Source organism: Thunnus maccoyii, chromosome 22, assembly GCF_910596095.1.
Source record: "Thunnus maccoyii chromosome 22, fThuMac1.1, whole genome shotgun sequence".
Classification (NCBI taxonomy): domain Eukaryota; kingdom Metazoa; phylum Chordata; class Actinopteri; order Scombriformes; family Scombridae; genus Thunnus; species Thunnus maccoyii.
The window spans coordinates 11,611,678-11,618,009 of record NC_056554.1 but is presented as its reverse complement, the minus strand read 5'-3'; the positions used below and the strand labels follow the sequence as shown (position 1 = coordinate 11,618,009).

The 6,332-nt window shown below is 39.2% G+C and overlaps 1 long non-coding RNA gene across 1 annotated transcript; it reads right to left on the bottom strand.

The window, feature by feature from the left end:
* Window positions 1–817: 817 nt before the first annotated feature.
* Window positions 818–6,064, bottom strand: LOC121888898. The gene is made up of 3 exons (XR_006093378.1): window positions 5,409–6,064; window positions 2,212–2,339; window positions 818–2,055 (listed from the first exon to the last, which is right to left on the bottom strand). It is a non-coding gene; the product is annotated as an uncharacterized LOC121888898 (long non-coding RNA).
* Between the last annotated feature and the right edge of the window lie 268 nt (window positions 6,065–6,332).

The following is a 6,332-nucleotide window of genomic DNA, read 5'->3' as shown; positions in this document are numbered from 1 at the left end:
AGAAAAACGATAAAAATGAAAATGGCGTCGGATCTTCCCAAAAACGTGATAAAATCAATACGGGGTGGGTGTTTATGGAGAAATAGGTAGAATTAGTAAGATTGGTCGTCGGTCGGCCAGGGGTTATCCCAAAAAAGGCCGAAAAAGGGTGAAAATAAAAACAGCATCGGATCTTCCAAAAAACGTGATAAAATGAATACGGGGTGCATTTTCATAGAGAAATGGATCAAATTAGTAATATTGGTCGTCGGCCGAAAAATGGGTAAAACGAGTAAGGGCCGGGGGTTACCCGAAAAATGGCCGAAAAATGGGTAAAATGAGTAAGGGCCGGGGGTTACCCCAAAAATGGCCGAAAAAGGGTGAAAATAAAAACAGCATCGGATCTTCCAAAAAATGTGATAAAATGAATACGGGATGGGTTTTCATAGAGAAATGGGTAAAATTAGTATTATTGGGTGTCGGCCAAAAAATGGGTAAAACGAGTAAGGGCCGGGGGTTATCCGAAAAATGGCCAAAAGAGGGCGAAAATGAAAAGAGTGTCGGATCTTCCCGAGAACGTGATAAAATAAATACGGGGTGGATGTTCACGGAGAAATCGGTAAAACTAATAAGAATGGTCATCGGCCGGGAAATGGGTAAAACGGGTAAGGGCCGGGGGTTACCCGAAAAATGGCCGAAAAAGGGTGAAAATTGAAAAATAGGAGAAAAAAAGAGATTATAGTTATTGATGAAACATTTAATAATAATAATAATAATAATAATAATAATAATAATAATAATAATAATAGTTTATTTAGTATAGCACCTTTCACAGAAATAAAATTCACAAAGTGCTTCACAAGAATAAAAGTTGAAAATAAGACCATAGAACATACAAGCAATAAAAAAATAAGCCACAAGTTAAAGTTAACATAAAAACAAAACACAGGCAACAGGCTAAGAGTAGCCACACACGCAGAGCTCCTTTGTATACTAAATGTATGCATAGTAAATGTATGCAAAGGAGCTCTGCGTGTGCGGCTACTCTTAGAATTTTCAGACATTACAGAAAACAACATTTTGACCGCAAAACTGCCTTTACCTACTGGTCGAGCAATCACTATTATTTTTTTTTGTTTTTTAAGGAGGGAGTACTGCAAGCTACATCTACCCACGCCTGAATGGAGATAGCCATTCTGTAAAACTTGACCCTGGCAAGCCTGTCTGTTCACTGTGTGGCCATCAGTGCGTACCCCGGGGTCATGTGGTTGCAACTTGGCAATAAAGCTTTCATGGACAGTCGTTACGGCTTCTGCCAGTCATGAGTCATTGTGTTTGGATTTGTGCTGTGTAGCAACAATAAAGACCTAACTAATATTGGTGTTGGGCTGTCAGAATGAACGGCAAGTTTTTTTTTATAGTTTACGTTTTTTGGCACCTCAATATAATAATCCGGTTCCTCACGACTGCTTTAACATAGACGGTACGTCCATTATCGAGCCCTTTAGCATGAGTTAGTCATGTGCATGCACATGTCATTTTACCTGTGTTGGTATTGGTGAGGTGCCAGAAACTATACAAGAAACTCATCGTCATTTTGACAGTCCCAACTCCGATAGTGACATCCTGAGTAGTTAACATTAGAAAGCAACTTTTCTACAAATACAGAATGGAATTCCCATTTAATAATCTTTTGCAATCTCCACGTTTGTTTTGATCATAGATACCCATTTGAACACTAAAGTAACTGGTGATCACCCACCAAGATTTGCACTGACTGCAGACCTTCACACAGAAGTAAAATGGCCTGCCTGAGTCCAGAGTAGCCAACCAATCACAGTGCTTGTGGGCATATCTTACCAAGGTTTTCTTTGGTTAATAGCAACTTACATCGTTTTCTTACTGAGGTGGTCAAAAAGAGTCTGGATCAAAAGAGTTCGTAGTTTTGTTTTACTTGCACTCTTCAGATCAGGATTCTTCTTTCTATGGCCATCCTCAGCACTGCTGGAATCACTTGAGAGGTATCTGGACTAGACTGTGCTTGGCTGGAGTGATCGCTGCTTATCGGAGGGGGCTCTGTACAGAGGAAAAATGGGAAGAAGAAAAGAGAAAGTCAGTGGAGAGATGACCATCAAAACTAACCTCAGAATGGAATAAAAATAAAATTAGCAAATAACTGGTGAACTAAAATTTAGAAAACAGAGTCAGCACTGTGCTGACAGTTCTGATTACCTGCTCATTGGTGTGCTTTTAAGTTTCTCCAACTGGGCCAGAAACAGACTTTGCTTGCGAATGACTGGAATGAGCCTCTCAGGCATCCTCTCTGAGATGATAGCAAGTGGCTCCATCTATGGCATGTTCTGAGAATGAGAAAGCATTTAATGAAGAAGAATGAGATATTCAATAAATCATAAATGGCAAGCATCGTTATGAATCTATCATTAGTTCAGACCTTGCATTGTGATTGGCTGAGCTACATTCAGGGGAGTAACAAAATCTCATGTTAACGCACTCCTTTGATGGCCCTGGAATATTTCTTTAGACATAGGTTGACAACCACTGCTTTAATGTGTTATCCTCAGGAAATACTCTGTATTTTAATGTATTTTTTTATTCTTTCCCCAACTAAACTAAACTAAGCTGTAGAACATCTAAAGAACCATGCAAGGGCTTAACAGGTTCTTTGTACAACAGCGGTGCTATATAGCACCTCAAACACTCCAAAGAACCGCTAAAGAACCATGCTGGGCTTAAAAGGTTCTTTGTACGTCAGTAGTGCCATTTCACACCTCAACCACCCCAAAGAACCACTGAAGAACCACCATTTTTATGTGTGTATACATTCTGTAAAATCTGTAAAATGTTGTACAGCAGTGGGCAAAAGGGTCATATTTACCTTACAATGTATCACAAAATTATCTTAAAATCACACCCTATGTTCAAATATAATGTTGTGTAATTGTAAACAGTCACAAACTTGTGACTTAAAAGGCAAGCCACAGTGATCTGTCATATCTCTCCACGTAAAGTGGCAGAAAAACCAAACCAAAGACATGTCTGAGCCTCCTTAAAGATGTCTCCCATATCTGAGACCAGTGGGACTGAGTCTCTTGAGAGCCTATTCACATTGAGGTGCCTTAATATTGCCTCACTTGTACAAAGATGTAGCTATACAGATAATGCTTCAACACTGAGGAGCTCAGAGAGGGATCTTCACAGCAGTTCCACAAAGTAAAGATAAAAGAATGGAGTATAAAACCACTGTGAGCAGGGGTCTTCATTCAGACCATTATATGGCTGTCCACACTGCCCCTAACTATGCTTTCAGTGCAGTTTCCTTCATAACTTTCAATTATCCTTACGCAGCTTTGTGCAGCGGGCTGACAGTTGTCACCAATTACATTTAACTCATGTATCAGGTTTTAGTTTATACAATTATAACTAATGGAAAACATTTTGTCTTAATTACTACTCGTCTCCCACATTTTAGAAGTGCTTCTTTACTCACTAGTCTTGTTTAAAAAGCCTTGTAAAACAGCTTGGATGGGTCGCACTTGTTCTGAATATGTCATCAATTCAGAAAATAACATATTCATGTTCACAATATTGCATTATTGTCACTGTCCACCAATGACAACAAGGGAAAACAACTCCCCAATTGCAGCTTCTGTTTGCTTGCACTTACAGGGGTAACTAAGGAGCTTGTGTTGCATTAACAAGATCAAATGGTTGGAAACAACACAGCTATGCCATAAAAAAATATTTATAGAGGCAGACAACATATAGTGTGTGACAAAATATTTACATTCAACAGTATCAAGTAATTTCCTTTGAAAACAACTAACATCATCCAATAAAAAGCATTGAATAATGGCAGTAAAGAACTAATCGTTCTCTTTTTGGCTCAGATCACAATTCAACACCTCTCCTGCTTCACTCACTCAGCATGTTGTTAACTTAAATATCAATTGTTCTCACTTAAGCAGCAGCTTTTCTCCACAGTGCTGCTAGGCAGCTTGTTAGAGGACTGCAAAAGCAAGGCGGTCTGTACACAGTTGTTGCCTTGAGTAATGAAAGCCAGAGATGTCTATTAAAAATCGTTTCGTTGCAGGAGGAGCCCGAGGCTCATCAAGAGCAAGTCATTGTGAAGTCAAGGCGTTTTGAATCAGGTGGGCTTCAAAACAGGCAATCAAGAAAAGTGGAGCAACACAATGCAGTGTGGTTAATCCCACAGTGTTGCTTCTTGGTTGCAATTCTGAAATATTTGAAATATTCACTGAGGAGTTAGACATGTATAATGAATAATTACACATTTTGGGAAATATGCTTATATTCAGTATGAGTTAGATGAGAATATTGATACCACTGCCATGTATGTCTGTGAAATAGGAAGCTACCGTCACCTGTCAGTTAGTTTAGCTTAGCATAATGAATAGAAACAAGGGGAAACAGCTAGCTTAGCTCTGTCCAAAGGCAACAAAACCAGCACCTCTACGCTCACTAATGAACAATTGTATCGTTTTGCTTAATCCTTACAAAAACTGAAGTGTAAAAACCACAACTTAGGGTCTTACAGCTGGGCATAGTGACTTCCTGGAGGCTTGTTTTCAAGAATATAAAATACGAAATTGGTTTGGAGGTTGTTTCATATTGTATTGTATTGTATTGTATTTATTTATCGGGACAGTGTACAGTTTTTAATATAAATGATACACTGTACCAGATTTAATTTTTTAAATTTATTTAAAACATATAACAGCACAATAACAAACAGTACAAAGCAAAAAACACACAAGACACATTATACAAAATACAGTTGTCCAATGGCTCACCTCACTGGTAACCCAAGTTTGGTTAAATGAGACAGTATTCTTCAGTATTCTTCTTCAATATAAGTGTGTTGTTTCTTGACTTTAAGGAATCTTTCTGTCAACAAGAACCTAATGGAGGACAATAACTGACCAATGCATGAGGTAGGACATCTTTCCATATATATGAAATATTGTATTTGCCAAATACCAAATTGCATAACTTAATCTGGGACCATTTTCCTTTTTTTCTCATGAGAGTAAGAGCACATTCTTGTTCCATCTCAAGCATCTCTTTTTTTTTTTTTTTTTTTTTACAGCTGGTGTGAATTTCACATAAACCAGTCAAGTGATGTCAGTCAAATTCATATTCCAGCTGTCACTGCAGAAGTTTTTCTGCTGGGATAAGCCTTTAACTACTATATGTAATATGTAAGCCTTGAAATTGTTAAGTAAATAACAAGATAAAAAATGCATTTCTTCATAAGACAGGCAGGTAGATTGGATAAAAGAGTCACTGACATGTCTCATTTGTACACATTCATGTGGGAGAAGTTTGGAAATAAGCAACATGTGAGGGAGTGTGTGGGAAAAAGACATAAGGAGATACCAGGAACTCACCTCATCTGCACTCCTGCCGAGAAAGAGCAATGAACTTTGAAGCTTCTTTGGAGCACGGCCAGCAGCTCACTTGCAAGGTTCCCAAGAGCTGTGCTCCGTGTGCATTCGAGTTAGAGTGAGTGAACAAGCAGAGAGAGATAGCCTGTCGGGTCTAGCAGGGCGAGATGAGGACCAGGCACAGGATGGGATTTGGTCTTCCTCTCGCCTTTGATTCAGTAATTGAGGGCTAAGATTGGGAGGGAAACTGACAGGCTTTTGGCCCTAGAGGGACAACCCCTTGCCTCCCAGAATCCTCGGGCACTGGTTCATTCCCAGAACACTCAGCCTAGGTTGAGCCCATACATTTCTCATTTAATAGAAGACAGAAATGGAGAGAGATGAGTTTGTTGTTATCTGCTTGTTTGGGGATTGTCTCAGACTATACTTACCACCTGGCTGTCTTCTTTGGCCAAAGTCAGAGCAACTTTCCAGGAACAAAAGCATCTGTAAAGATAGCGGGCTGCAGGGAAGGAATGTTATCATGGAGTGGTTTGCTAAGGTAAAGACTGGATTGAGGATAAAGATACAACAAATTTAAACTTTTACAAATTCCATTAGTTGACCACTTGTAAATATTTGCAAGTGGTAAAATGTATCATATATCCATTCAACATGAAGACTTGTTTGCTGTTAAGTTGTGTACTGGGCACGTCAATTTATACTGTAGACTACCAAGACTGTCGTTCATGCTAAAACGACAAAGATAAAAGCATAACAGATATAGATGAAGTTAGTAGTTGAACACCTTCAGAAACCCACTCCGTCTTTTCACGAAACCAACAATCAGATATTCACACCCTCTTCATGCAGTGGTTGGCCAGCAGTGTGGAGGTGAGAAGGGAAGTAGGGTCTCACTCGGCCTTCGAGTGTGGCTGTTTCGGAACA